This window comes from Podarcis cretensis (genome assembly GCF_951804945.1).
Source record: "Podarcis cretensis genome assembly, chromosome: 12".
NCBI lineage: Eukaryota > Metazoa > Chordata > Lepidosauria > Squamata > Lacertidae > Podarcis > Podarcis cretensis.
Genome location: NC_137181.1, coordinates 13359505 through 13375166, shown reverse-complemented (window position 1 = coordinate 13375166; position 15662 = coordinate 13359505). Strand labels below are relative to the sequence as shown.

The window sequence follows — 15662 nt, the reverse complement described above, 5'->3', positions numbered from 1 at the left end:
ATAGATGTCTCGGTATTTGTAGTTTAAAGTTAATATTTTTGTACATAGCTGTATGGATACATGTTAAATTCCACACAACACACACTTCCAGTTTCTAATATTATTTTATATTAACAAAATAAATTTCAGTTTATTTTAAGTGTAGCATTTACATTCCTTGTACAAAAAAAGAAACCCTTTAAAGGAATTTGATTCTTATGGAAGCAAAATATTCTTAACCTTGATTAGCATTTACATCTTTTGCATTTAAAAGTAACTTGCATGCTACAGATCGTATTTTGCGGTCTTTTGTTCAACTTCCCCCACCCTTAATTTTTTAAAAAATTAAACATGCAAGCTAATTCATGATCTTAGGTAGAGTTGCCGTATTCCAAAAAGTAAAATTCGTGACACCTGCAAAGTTGTTGAGCTATTTTTGGAAACCCACCAAAATTGTTGAGCTTTCTTTGGGAACAAACCCAAATTGTTGAGCTATTTTGGAGGAAAATAGTCATTTTAAGCTTTGGGAGCTATTTCTGCTGCTTTTTCCATAACATTGCCATACATCTGGGTTTTACCGGACATTTTGCCAATTCAGCACCCCCCCTCGACGCCATTTTTACACCCCAAAACCAGGACATGGCAGGAGTTTTCCTGATGGATGGCAAACCTGTCTTAGGTCTTGGCACCAATATCTCAATGAAGATATTGTTCCCCCATGTTCTCTGCTGGTGTGTGTGTGTGTGTGTGTGAGAGAGAGAGAGAGAGAGAGAGAGAGAATCATAGAATCATAGAGTTGGAAGAGACCACAAGGGCCATCGAGTCCAACCCCCTGCCAAGCAGGAAACACCATCAGAGCACTCCTGACATATGGTTGTCAAGCCTCTGCTTAAAGACCTCCAAAGAAGGAGACTCTACCACACTCCTTGGCAGCAAATTCCACTGTTGAACAGCTCTTACTGCCAGGAAGTTCTTCCTAATGTATAGGTGGAATTTTCTTTCCTGTAGTTTGGAACCATTGCTCCGTGTCCACTTCTCCGTGTCTCCCTCCTCTATGTGACATCCTTTTATATATTTGAACATGGCTATCATATCACCCCTTAACCTCCTCTTCTCCAGGCTAAACATGCCCAGCTCCCTTAGCCATTCCTCATAAGGCATCGTTTCCAGGCCTTTGACCATTTTGGTTGCCCTCCTCTGGACACGTTCCAGTTTGTCAGTGTCCTTCTTGAACTGTGGTGCCCAGAACTGGACACAGTACTCCAGGTGAGGTCTGACCAGAGCAGAATACAGTGGCACTATTACTTCCCTTGATCTAGATGCTATACTCCTATTGATGCAGCCCAGAATTGCATTGGCTTTTTTAGCTGCCACGTCACACTGTTGGCTCATGTCAAGTTTGTGGTCAACCAAGACTCCTAGATCCTTTTCACATGTACTGCTCTCAAGCCAGGTGTCACCCATCTTGTATTTGTGCCTCTCATTTTTTTTGCCCAAGTGCAATACTTTACATTTCTGCCTGTTAAAATTCATCTTGTTGGTTTGGGCCCAGTTCTCTAATCTGTCAAGGTCGTTTTGAAGTGTGATCCTGTCCTCTGGGGTGCTAGCCACCCCTCCCAGTTTGGTGTCATCTGCAAATTTGATCAGGATGCCCTTGAGTCCATCATCCAAGTCGTTGATAAAGATGTTGAATAAGACGGGGCCCAAGACAGAACCCTGTGGCAGCCCACTAGTCACTCTCTTCTCCAGGATGAAGAGGAACCATTGATGAGCACCCTTTGGGTTCGGTCAGTTAGTCAGTTACAAATTCACTGAGTGGTAGCATAGTCAAGTCCACATTTTACCAGCTTCTTTACAAGAATATCATGGGGCACCTTGTCAAATGCCTTGCGGAAATCAAGGTAGGCTACATCCACTGCGTTCCTTTCATCTACCAGGCTTGTAATTTTGTCAAAAAACGAGATCAGGTTAGTCTGACATGACTTATTTTTCAGAAATCCATGCTGACTATTGGTGATCACAGCATTCCTTTCTAGGTGCTCACAGATTGTTTGCTTAATGATTTGCTCCAGAATCTTCCCTGGTATTGATGTCAGACTGACTGGGCGGTAATTATTTGGGTCTTCTCTTTTCCCCTTTTTGAAAATAGGGACAACATTTGCCCTCCTCCAGTCTGCCGAGACTTCGCCTGTTCTCCAGGAATTCTCAAAGATGACTGCCAGTGGTTCTGAGATCACATCTGCCAGTTCTTTTAATACTCTTGGATGCAGTTCATCTGGCCCTGGAGACTTGAATACATCTAAACTAGCCAAGTATTCTTGTACTATCTCCTTAGTTATTCTGGGCTGTGTTTCCTCTGCTGAATCAATTGCTCCAAATTCTTCAGGTCAGGCATTGTTTTCTTTATCGGAGAAGACTGAGGCAAAGAAGGCATTGAGGAGTTCAGCCCTTTCTGTGTCCCCTGTTTGCATTTCACCATCTTCTCCTCTGAGTGACCCCACGGTTTCTTTGTTCTTCCTTTTGCTACGAACATACCCATAAAAGCCTTTTTTTTGTTGCTTTTAACCTCTCTAGCAAGCCTGAGTTCATTCTGTGCTTTAGCTTTTCTGACTTTGTGTCTACATGTGCTGGCTATTTGTTTGAATTCCTCTTTGGTGGTTTCCCCGCTTTTCCATTTTTTGTACACATCCTTTTTAAATCTTAACTCAGTTAAAAGTTCTTTAGATAGCCACCCTGGCTTCTTTAGGCACCTTCCATGTTTCCGTCTCATTGGTATTGCCTGAAGTTGTGCTTTTACTATCTCCCTCTTAACAAACTCCCAGCCATCATGAACTCCCTTTCCTTTTAGTATTACTGTCCATGGGATCTCACCCAGCACTTCCCTAAGTTTTATGAGAGAGAGAGAGAGAGAGAGAGAGAGAGAGAGAGAGAAAGGGGGGCTCTTCTTAAGTGTCTGTAAGGGTAATTGCTAGCATTATGGGATTGGACAGATAACATATTTAAAGTTTCCACGGTGCCTCCACGTGTGGGGTGTGTGTCGACCATAGCAGTCCTTGGTTCAGTGATGTCAGGGTTGGACCATAGTCAACATCAGTCAGGGCTGAGGTGCGAATCAGTACCAAAGGATACAGAACCATCTATGCCAGAGCTCAAGAAGACCTTGTTGCTCAATCCAGGCTCAACTGAAACAGAAAGCTCTTTATGCCCCTGCCTGTCCTGGAAGATCCCAGTGGCCTGCCTTGATGGGCAGAAGCAGTCCAGGGTGAAAGGCACGTCACTGAAAAGGTTGCTGTGTGCCATTCTCTGGTTTACCACATGGGGAAAGCTGAGCGCAACTCCAACAGCTCATGACAGGCAGTTGTGCGAGAGCAGTGCCAAGGAGAGGTGAAGGTAAGGTAAGGTGGGCAGTGCTACCTTGAGCAGATTGGCAACATTATTTTACTCTAAACTGTAATTCATGTTAGTTTTGATCCTCCCCCCTTTATGAAACTACTTAGAGACAGTAGTTTGAAGTAGGCAATTTACTTCAAAGAAGCAAATTTTCAGCACAATTCTCGCCTGCCCTCCTACTCTTGTTCAAAGACCTCATCAGCCGTCTCTAGGATGGGGAAAGGAAGTGTTTTTGAAGAGGTTAAGTGATTTCTTTTCCCCCTTCAGACACTTCTTAATTGAGTTTAGACACATTCTGTACATTTTTACATCAGCATCAAAGGTAGCGTCTTCCCAAAGATAAGCAGCTTCTTCTCATGTTTCCAGAAAGAAAAAAGAGAGAGAGAAAAGTTTCCATCACATATTTTCATCAAGTCTTTAGGATTGAAAGCTACCGGATGTCACTGTTGTCATAATAAAAATGCAAGGCTGAGCCAGAAGCAGGCGAACCCTGCACTGAGGGCACATGACCGTGAGCATCGCCCGGTCTCTTGCTTCTCTCACGCATCAACCGTATTATTTTGGATTGTCTTCAGCTGACTCGCATGAAGCTTGCCTTTTCACTTGATTGTGTTGCAAGCTGTGGAAGGTGGGTTTGAAACTGAGAGCAGACATCAGGTGCATAGCTGTCAACTTACAGATTTGAAAATAAGGGACCAGCAGCCTCAAAAATAAGGGACCAGCAGCCAAAATAAGGGATTTTAGTCAACCAGCTGAAATACGAAATTAAAAGGGACCAGATAATTTGGGAGAGCAGCGCCGGTTTTTAGCCCTTCGTTTCCAGAGGTTGCTGCTCAAGACACCAGCTGATGAAATACTGCAATTAAATAACTACAAGCAGCAACCACTTTTTGCGCAAAACGAAGTCCAAGCTACGAAGATGCTGCTGCAGTTCTGTATCTTTTCTCTTGTGCTCCATCTGCAGCTCTCAGTTCCATCAGGCGGGGCGGGAGGAGGGGGGGAATAGCGCCCGAAGTAAACCCGCAGATCAGACCATCTATGCTAGTCTACCACTACAAATCTATGGGAGAAGCGCTTGCAGTCCTTCCTCTGCTTTCCCCCTCTATGGTTAGCCCTTGGAACACCTGCCCGCACCTCCGCCTCCTCCTCCTCTCTCTCAACTTTCTCTATGGTTGCCCTCACTCTCCTCTCAAGGCTCCTCAGTCCCGGCGGGGAGGGGCTCCCGGGGGCCGAGACTGGTGAGAGGAGACCGGAGGGGGGCGGGCCGCGCAGCCAAGCAACACAGTTGGAGCCTCCCTGGCCAGCAGGGAGAGGAGCTGCTTCCTTTGAAACCCGGGAAATTTAAGGGACATCATCAATAAGGGACAGCAGCGGGACACAGCGCTGGGATAAGGGAGTTTCCCGCCAACTAAGGGACGGTTGACAGCTATGATCAGGTGTGGACCACAAGTTGGTGGCAGAGCAGGTGCTTTGTTTGCTGCAACCCCCAGATTCAATTTGCAGCATTTCCAGTTTGAAAGCATCAGGTAGCAGATGTCGACAGAGGCTGACAACAAGGCCAGCGTCAGATTTCAGTAGGCTCTTGGCTCTTGCAGCTGATAGCTTGGCTAGCTCCAACCAGAGCTCAAGTTGGGCATTGCTGCCACTGCCTCTATTGCTGCCCCACATTTCTGCTGCTGTTACAGTAGGTGCTGCCACTACAGATCGCTCCCCTTCACAGCTACCTCTGGGCCTGGATGAGTGATCATATGAGTATTTGAAACAAATCGTTCCTAGAGGAGGCCTAACTGCTGCTTAAGAATCTGAGAATATCCATTTGGCATAGGAATTTCTTCACTAAGCCAAGAGATCAACGTGTATAATATGGTCTCCCGAGATGATCTGCTCTGAAACATTTCTTGGAAGTAAGCCTGTGTGCTTCAAACAGCCTGTGTGAGGGGGAATTCTCATGCAGATCCTCAGATTTGTAAACATTAAGCACATTTCAAACATAGGAGTGTTTTCCAGCTCTAAATATTACCCATGGGAAGGAAGGAAACAAACAGGCACTTGGTAAGCGTTGGCATTTGCTAGCGCATTTGTAGAGTAGTGCAACTACAAAAAATAATAATTCTGTAGTCGCTTCCCCTTTCATTCACTCACCTTTAAAATAGACAGTCACTGGCAAGCAAGTGTAGCCTGCTTGTTGTATATCATGTTAACAAGGCTGCACATGCTAGTGGTAGAATTGAGGCAGGGAGCAGCCACCATTATGGGCAACTGGCTTATTTTACCTCAGAACAGGTGATGCCTGTTGCCGCTTTTCTGTAATGCCCCAAACCCTCAAGAACAGGTTAGTAGTAAGGTTTCCCTGAAGTGTTAAAAAGAAATACGAATTTCCTCAGTGCTGTTAAGTTCCTTGTTAGGAATAAAAAAAGGAATAAGCTCCTTATTCTTGTACTGCTGTGGGGTTTTTTTTGGTGTTTTCTTTTGAGAGTGAGTTTTATGTTCTTCACCTCATAGAAGTCCTTTGCTGTTGGTTTCTGCAGGGACCCATAATGAAGAGCGTTGATAAGCAAAGGAACATTAAGAACAATACAAAATAACAATACTCCCAAGTCAATGGGGTTATACATGCTATGCATTTGTGTTCATGCCTTGACGCCATATCTGTGTGTAACACTCTCCGCATGGAGCTTTCTTTGAGAAGGGAGTCAGATTATTTTTTGTAACGGACCGTCCAATAAAATATGGAGTCTGCGTGTTGTCTTTGTTTTTATGTTGTGTTTATGGCGTTACAGTGGTACCTCGGGTTACTTACGCTTCAGGTTACATATGCTTCAGGTTACAGACTCCGCTAACCCAGAAATAGTGCTTCAGGTTAAGAACTTTGCTTCAGGATAAGAACAGAAATTGCGTGGTGGCAGCGTGGCGGCAGCAGGAGGCCCCATTAGCTAAAGTGGTGCTTCAGGTTAAGAACAGTTTCAGGTTAAGAACGGACCTCCGGAACAAATTAAGTACTTAACCCGAGGTACCACTGTACTGTTTAAAGGTCTGGGCCCAGGTTATGATGGTTCAGTGCATGTGGGGCAGGGCCCATTAGTGAGATGGGGAGAACCTTTAATATTGTGGCATGTGAACGGCTAGCTGATGAGGATAATGTGTGAGGTACTAAATGCCAGCCATGAAATGGATGGTGAGAGTGAGATTGGGTGAGCAGTTCTATGAATAGGTGGCTCTACGTTACGCTGCCTTGTAATGCTTTGACTTTATTTTCATGGATATGGATACTGTTTATGAATTTGTCGCTGCTGCTGTTTAAATGTACATCATTTAACATTGCTTTTAATGTTGTGCTGCTGTGCTCAGATCCTGCTCGTGGTCTTCCCATGGGCATCTGGTTGGCCACTGCGAGAACGGGATTCTCGACTATATGGGCCACTGGCCTGATCCAGCAGGCTCTTCTTAGGTTATTGTTGTATTTTGGTCTTATCTACACCTATCTTTCGCCCTTCTCTTTCCAGGCAGAGGCCTGCACTATAATGCTCCGTGTCTTAGCGGTGGTCTTTGCTGTTTTGCCTCAAGCTTCCCCCATGAAAACCCACCCTTTAATACAGTTTCTCTCGTTTAATTTTCTTTTTTTAAAAAAAGATTTTATTGGGTTTTACAATTTTATGTTCATTACAATACATATTATCTCATAAGGAATTTAGAGTATTAAGAAAAAGTAAGAAAAAAGAAAAAAAGAAGGGAAACAATTCCCCGGCTCCCCCCCCCCAACTTCCCTCATCTTCCCCTTCTGGTTTGTTACATTGATTGTTGTATTCTGCATGTATGCATACTATTCCTTGTTGTTACATTGTCATTCTCCATTTTTTAAATCGATAAAATTGTGAAAGTGAATAAACCTTCTCTTGTTTAATTTTCATGATATTTGGTTTGTATTGGTATTGTAAATTTGATATAAGGTTACCTGCCTTAGCAGTTATTATAGAAAGGCAGGCCAGACACATGTCAAAACCCTGATAAAGGTAAAGGTACCCCTGCCCGTACGGGCCAGTCTTGACAGACTCTGGGGTTGTGCGCCCATCTCACTTAAGAGGCCAGGGGCCAGCGCTGTCCGGAGACACTTCCGGGTCACGTGGCCAGCGTGACATCGCTGCTCTGGCGAGCCAGAGCCGCACACGGAAACACCGTTTACCTTCCCGCTGGTAAGCGGTCCCTATTTATCTACTTGCACCCGGAGGTGCTTTCGAACTGCTAGGTTGGCAGGCGCTGGGACCGAGCAGCGGGAGCGCACCCCGCCGCAGGGATTCGAACCGCCGACCTTTCGATCGGCAAGTCCTAGGCGCTGAGGCTTTAACCCACAGCGCCACCTGCGTCCCTCAAAACCCTGATACCTTTCTCAAATTGCTGGGCATCTTCCGCTCCAGATCAGGTTCATTCAAGTCTTGCTCAGTGGGCTCTCAGGCTAACTGAAATAGGACCATGGGCATAGCTAGGATTTTTGTTTGGGGGGCAGGCCTTTGTTGGGGGGGGGGCAGAACCTCAGTTAACTATGTATTTTTATTGTTTTTTATTGATTTAGGGGGCAGCTGCCCCTCCCTGCCCCCCGGCTATGCCCATGAATAGGACATAAAGTTTCAAGACCTTAGCAACCCAACATTATTATATCCTCTCCAGCAATGGAACATAAGGAAAGTGCGTAGTACATCCCACAGCAGGTTTCAGGTGCATAAAAGAATAAAGGTATGATTTTGCTTCATATAATCTAACGCTCTGTCTTGTATTGCTTGTCCATGAAAAAAACTGGATTGCTGCCTTCTTTGGCTTTAACTTTCCTGTCAGTTCATTCTTGGGTCTCTGTGTGCATAACGTGCATTTGTCCACTCGCCTTTTCTCTCTTTGCTGGTATGACCTTTTCCAGTTGAAAAAGGATTTTGACTCAGGAGGCTCTGTTTCATTTACGTGACATACAGCACTCCAGTGCAGCAGGGACAAGTTGAATTCGTAAAATATCTAGTTGTTCTGGTGCCCAGTGGAAATGTCACCCATTGCTAAAGCAGCCACATTTAGGCGGTCATCTTCCTTTACATTTTGGGGGGACTGTGTGTGTGTTTTGCAAGTGTTGCATGCGGGCAGATTTTCCCCCCCCCCAAGCGAACTGCTGTCTCAATTTATTGAGTATAAAACTGAAAGTCTCTCTAAATTAAATGAGTTTTTGTTAAGCAGTTGGCCACTTCCCAGCATCATGTTCCAAAGGAAACTGGCAGCTGGCTTGGGAAAAAAAGAACCAGGAATCTGGCATCAACCAACTGACGAAGGAGTTCCCCTGGCATTTGTGACTCATCGCCGTTCATATTTCTTTAGCTGGAGTAAGCACCCCCCCCCACCAAAGCCCAGGCTCATTTTAGGGGATGATGAAAGCAGCAACATCTCTGGCACTACTTTATTGTATCTATAGTGAAGTGTGCATCAAAATGACATTTGATGTAAGCAACAGAGAATGTGCTGTGAAATTTTAATAAAGTGATCTGTCTTTAGCATACTTAGGGTTGGGTTCACCATTCTGCTATCTTATGCGTATTAATCCCTGAAGCTGCCTTATACTGAATCAGACTATTGGTTCACCTAGCCCAATACTGCCAATTGGTTAACCTAGCCCAATACTGCCTCTTCTGACTTAGCACCAGCTCTCCAGCATCTTGAGCAGGGAGGTGTCTCCCATTGCCAGCTGCCTGGAGATGCTCAGGACTGAGCTTGTTCATTCAAAACTTATGTGCTTAGTCACTGAGCTATGGTTCTTCCCCACGTTGCATGTTGCTCCACTAGCTCAAATAGCAGAAGTCAACCTTGTTACAGCCCATTGCAGTTCTTGTTACGCTGAGGATGGGACGGGACAGGGCAGGGCAAGACAAGACAAGGTCAGAGGATGAGCAAGTTTATGGAGATTCATAGCCAGCAAGAGTAGACACCTGTTTGCTCAGAGTCAGGCCAGTGAGCAAGCCTCACCTAGAAGCTTTTATTGAGCCTGTGGCATGTCTCCTGATCTTCTCTGGTCTATTGGGGAAATAGATTTCCTTGCTGAATGTGGCTGGTCTCCCATTGGCCATTACCGGGGATGGAGCAGTGCAAAAGGTGAATCCCTGCCTAATGTGACAAATATGCTGTTGTTCTTGCAGGGAAGGGGAACCTTTGTCTTTGAAGGCCTGGATTTCCTGGATTTATACTGGACTGTTTACACATCATTCAGTTTTATTAGTTCATCTGTGATGGTTCCCCAGCATTATTGCCAATGTCTTTTGGAGGGGCACTCTTGCACCACAGTGTAACGAAAGCAGGACACCCCCCCCAACATTTGTAGTATAAAATAACAATTAATGGGGAGATGATTGAACTACCAAAATGGGGGCTCTTGAAGGGAAACTAAGTGACCAGAACCTCATTATTGTTGTCTAGTTGGAACTTCTGCTTTCCTAGATCTGACCAAATCCCAAATCTAGATCTTAAATCCAGATCTGGTACACAGCCTATTCATGTTCATGTTCCCCACCTCTATTCATGTTCCCCACCTCTAATCTGAAGTGGGTTGGCATATCAGAGCATGCAGGTTCTGTCCACGTGTAGATCAGCTTACACTTCTGCTCACAGCTTTGAAAGAAAGATTTTCCCATTATACTTTGCTATGTGCATGAAATCTCCCGTGAACATTGACAATGTTTCTAGCTACCAAAGGGTCCAAATTTAAAGGCTAGGTTTTAATTAATAGTGATGCAAGTGGGCTAACAAAGACTGCCATTATAGCAGTTTCTTTTATGGTGCCATTAAGTTGACAATACCAGTATTTTAATGTAATTTTTATGATTACAATTACATATTAACTTCATTTTATGGGATTGTACGCAATGTGGTTTTATGGAAGCCTAATGGTAAAGTTCAGCCATTTCTCTTGTGTTTTAAAGGGTGTATTTATGCTCGCATGAGATTAAGTGCTAAGTTTCTTCATTCGTGGAACTGTCCTTGGATCTTACCAGCAACAGAACAAACCTTTACTGGGAAGTGGACACCTAGAACCACATACTGATGGATGCAAGACCCACAGAAATGTAGTGGCAAATTTTTCATTATATCACTACAGCTGTATGAGTGAGCAGTGCTTTTAGTTCAGCCTTCACCAACCTAGTGCCCTCCAGATGTTTTGGACTACAAGCCAGTTCAGCCCCAGAAACTGTTTTAGATGACAGATAAATCAATTAACTATTTGTTGTCACACTTATCCTTGTGAGCATGTTGTGTTCATTCAAATTCTTTCAGCCAGCTGGTTTCATTAAGCCATGGAGCTAATTTCAGCAGTGAGAGGTGTTTAATTGAAAGAGGCTATTAAGTGTCTCCTGTGCTAAATAGCACTTCTGTAGGTGCTTTGCTCAATGCTTTTTGAGCTTTGAGTTGTGTTCTTTCACCTGCACCTCTCCTACCTCCCAACATGTTAATAACTGATAAACTGTGTTGTTTCTACTCTCAACAAGTTGACTTTAGTTATTTTTAGATACTTTGTATTTTACTGTGTGTTTCTTCCTTCTGGGCTATCCTTAACTAGAATTCCAGCACAAGTTAACTTCATTTAAGGTGCTGCCAGTATTTTGTGAGAGTAATTTAAGTGCCTACTGGAAATGCACATTTGTGCAATCAAAGTAGTTTTAAGTGATCTGTCACCCTAGCGGAACAAATCTACTTTAAAAAAGAATTAGACTGTTTGCAGTTAGGAAAGTGATGGGGAAATTCATTGAAAAGGGTGGAATGAACAAATGATTGATGGGAAGATGTATAAATATCCCACAAGCTAATCAGGATGAATGCTCATTGCTTGCAAACAAATTGGAATAAATGTTCAATAATGACCAGATCTTTGCATAAACTTTGTGCAAGCAAATCAGGATGAATGCTCAATAAACAGGTTGTTTGGAGGAACCAGTAGGCCAGTTGTTAACTGGTCAATATCGTTATCTCTCAGCCCCTGCCAACAAGTGCAGGACAATATCAGAAGAATCCTGGGGTGGTATAATGAACTGTTCCACTTCAGACTGCAAGTGGGTGATCTCATTTTCCAGGGCTAGAACCTTTTTCCCTGAGGTGCTAGTTTTCTGTCTGAAAGGCCACAGAATGCCAGAAAATCCATTATGTTTTTAGACAGATCACTGGGTAAGCGAAAGCTTCCCTTGTTACAATTTGCTTGTAAAACACAGCACAGTGGCACTAATATCAAGTTACTCACCAACTCCAGCTTTGCACCTTGAAGAGGAACATGTGAAAATCCAAAGGGTTTTTTTAACAGGATGTTGGAATGTAACACAGTATTTGCACAAAAGCAATTAAGCTGTTTGTAAACATGCCTTCCCCAGCTTTTAATTTAAGGAGGACAAAGAAAGTGCTTTGTTGTTCTTAGCAGGAATTTGAGTTAATTCAAATGAGACAAACAAGCAAAACAGTGTTTCCTCTTTACCTAATGGGTGTTCAGATTAAATCTGAAAAGGTCAGGGTTTTTTTTGTTGTTGTTTTAAATCAAATTGCTTAAATTCTTCCACTCATTTTCTTTGGCTCAAGTACTTCTCCGTCTTTCTCCTCTCTCTTTCTTTCCTCCCTCCTCCTTCTTCATGTCCTCATCCGGCTTTGAGGGAACTATTGTGTTCAAAGCACCTTTAGCCATAGAGACAACTCTTGGAACAAGAATTTCACTTTGCTGCCGGCTTGTCACTTGTGATGAATAAGCCTTTGCTGGTTAAGTGGCAGTGACACATCATTGTGGCAGCTTTTGCATCGCAACAGAAAGATAATTAATCTTGCTATCAACATAGCTAAACTGAGGAAAGCTCACTCATTACTTGATTCTGTAAAGTGGCTTTGTGTAAGGTGGGAGATCTCTTATTTAAAATGTGTGAGGCGTCTACTTCCTGTGATTTTAAAATAGAACAACTTGCTTTGTAAATCAGCGTAGGTAGGGGAATACATAACCTAGGATCCCGACAAGAGCCCTGCTAGATCAAGCCAAAGGCCCATGTCATCCAGCATACTGTTCTCAGATGCATTTGGGAAGCTTGCATGCAACATCTTGCCTCCTTGTGATTTCCGGCAACTGGCATAAAGAGGCATGCTTTCTCTGACAGAGGAAGGTGAATATAACTATGATGACTTGTAGCAATTGATAGCCATAGCCTCCATGAATTTGTCTAATCCTCTTTTTAAGCTGTCCAAGTGGACAGCCATCATTGCATCTTTTGGCAGCTAATACAGTGGTACCTCGTGTTACATACGCTTCAGGTTACAGACTCTGCTAACCCAGAAATATTACCTCAGGTTAAGAACTTTACTTCAGGATGAGAACAGAAATCGTACAGCGGTGGCGCAGCAGCAGCAGGAGGCCCCATTAGCTAAAGTGGTGCTTCAGGTTAAGAACAGTTTCAGGTTAAGAACGGACCTCCAGAACGAATTAAGTACTTAACCCGAGGTACCACTGTACCTTATTTTTAACTATTTGGTACGTGAAGAAGTACTTTCTTTTGCCTTGAATATTCTAACGTTGATATTCATTGGATGGCTCTGGGTTCCAGTATTTTGTGAGGCATAAAAACCGCTCTTCATCCACATCATGCAGAATCTCATACAGCAGGAACTGTATTTTTTTTTATTGCAGTGTAGGTTAGTTTCTACACACACTAACACAATCTGTCCTCAATCCAGGCAAGCAAGAAATGTTATAGGAGTTGAAATACACATTTCAGCCAAGCAAAAATACTCAAGGAGAGGGTAAAGTGATGCTGGTGAGGGATGTGGTCCAGGGAGAGTCCTGAGGGCCATGTATTTACTTGCTTGCCCATCCCTGCCTAGAAGCAAGTCCCATTGAATTCAGTGGAGCTTACTTCTGAGTAAACATGTAGATGATTGCTGTGTAAGACACATACGTCCTCTATGCCTGCTGAACAAGGTGCACATTTATTTGGTCATTGTGTTGCCAAAAATCTATCTATCTATCTATCATCTTTAAAGTCCTAAACGGCCTCGGTCCAGTATATCTGAAGGAGCGTCTCCACCCCCATCGTTTTACCCGGACACTGAGGTCCAGCACCGAGGGCCTTCTGGCGGTTCCCTCACTGGGAGAAGCCAAGTTACAGGGAACCAGGCAGAGGGCCTTCTTGGTAGTGGCACCCTCCCTGTGGAACGGCCTCCCACTAGACGTCAAAGAGAACAACAACTACCAGACTTTTAGAAGACATCTGAAGGCAGCCCTGTTTAGGGAAGCTTTTAATGTTTGATGTATTACAGTATTTTAATATTTTTTTGGAAGCCGCCCAGAGTGGCTGGGGAAGGTATAAATAATAAATTATTATTATTATCTATCTATCTCTTGGGGTTTTTCTTTTTTTTAGACTGTGAGCCACCATGAACCTTTGGCAGAGGGACAGATTTTTAAAATAAAAAAAATTAAATAAGAAAAATCTAATTTTATCCAATACTTGGAAACTTTACAACCATTTAAGTTCACTGTGTGCTGAGGAGATCCATTTGTTAGAATCTGAGCTTATTTTAGCTCCTCACAATTATCAGGAGCTGCCATAAAGGAATATTGTGTTTGCCAGGCTATGATGTTACAATTTATTACATTTTTTAACTTCAAATATTGCAAGTTAATCGATATTTCAGAATTTCTACATCCATATATAGTGATAAAGCAATGAAGAAAGAAGATAGAATCTTAACACCACCACTCCTCCTCAGCTGTCTTTTCATTCATTCCACAGATAGATTTTTATTTTTTTTTAGAAAAAGAATCCTGTCCTTATATGAAAGGCCTGCTGATTGAAGATTAAAGGTGTTAACACTTGGTGACCTGGCTCTGTGCCAGCTGGATAATTACACTCTGCCACTCTCCATCGCACTGTAGTTTTCATTATTTAGATGAATTGTTCTTCGCGTTTTGTCCCAAATGATGAGAATGGGCTTCCTGTCGGAAACCTTTTATTACCTTAGATATGTCTCTGACACCTGCTTTTGACTTGTTTCTAAAGGCATTAGAGCTGATTCAGACATTTGAGACATGGGGGCAAAATATGTGGTATACCCTTTGTAGCCAAAACCACTTTCAGAAGGCAGATTCAAAATTTATCCAATAAAAAAGCACAGAAATACAAGTAATCAGTGACCAATAAAATCAAAATGGAAGGCTGGCATTGCTATTTTGAGGAAGTTTTCCTGAATAAAAATGACTTCAGCATGAGCCAAAAGCAAACAACAGTCAATGTTTGTTTACTATAATGGAGGAGCCCGAGCCACATAATGGGCACCGCCATACTACATGCCCAGCTCTGAGTAACCCCTTAGTTGACGTAAAGGGTGGCCTCACCATGAGGGCCTCTTTAGCTGACCAGGAAGGTCTGTAAAGGAAGAGGCAGTCTTTCAAAGAGCCAGGTCGTCAAGCTGTTGAATGCTTTGTAAACTGAAAAAAGCACCTCAGACTTGGCCTAGTAGTAAATTGGCAGACAGTGCAGATCCTTTAACAAGGCTGCTGAAGAGAAAAGCAGGCTATAAGACTTATTTATGGCATGCTTACTTTTAACGTAGAGGGCGTTATTAAGGAGCAATAGCATTTAGCATGACCCCTTCCCCAATGCTTACGAATAGTCTCTGAGTTTGAGCCTGTATATGACGCTGTGGGTTAAACCAGAGCCTAGGATTTGCCGATCAGAAGGTTGGTGGTTTGAATCCCCGTGACGGGGTGAGCTCCCGTTGCTCGGTCCTTGCTCCTGCCAACCTAGCAGTTCGAAAGCACGTCAAAGTGCAAGTAGATAAATAGGTACTGCTCTGGCGGGAAGGTAAACGGCGTTTCCATGCGCTGCTCTGGTTCACCAGAAGCGGCTTCGTCATGCTGGCCACATGACCCGGAAGCTGTACGCTGGCTTCCTCAGCCAATAAAGCGAGATGAGCGCCGTAACCCCAGAGTCGCCCACAACTGGACCTAATGGTCAGGGGTCCCTTTACCTTTACTTATGCTTTCTAGAGAATGAACAAATGAATGAATCACAGAATCATACAGTGTGGAGTTGGAAGGAACTAATGGTTATCTAGTTCAACCCCCTGCTATGCAGGAATCACAGCTAAAGAATCCCTGACTGATGGCCATCCAACCTCTTTTTAAAAACATCCAATGAAGGAGAGTCATCCACCACCTTCTGAGCTAGTACGTTCCACTGTCAAACAGCTCTAACTGTCAGAAAGTTCTTCCTAATGTTTAATCAATATTGCTAAAACAAGGTGCCAACCTA

The 15662-nt window shown here is 43.5% G+C and overlaps 1 long non-coding RNA gene across 1 annotated transcript in view; it reads left to right on the top strand.

The window, feature by feature from the left end:
• The first annotated feature begins 3955 nt into the window (after nucleotides 1–3955).
• LOC307199381 overlaps nucleotides 3956–15662 on the top strand; it is a 170200-nt gene continuing 158493 nt past the window's right edge. Inside the window, exons 1-2 of the long non-coding RNA XR_013831950.1 lie at nucleotides 3956–4026; nucleotides 4806–5701. This is a non-coding gene — a long non-coding RNA (uncharacterized lncRNA). The remainder of the gene's footprint in view (nucleotides 4027–4805; nucleotides 5702–15662) is intronic.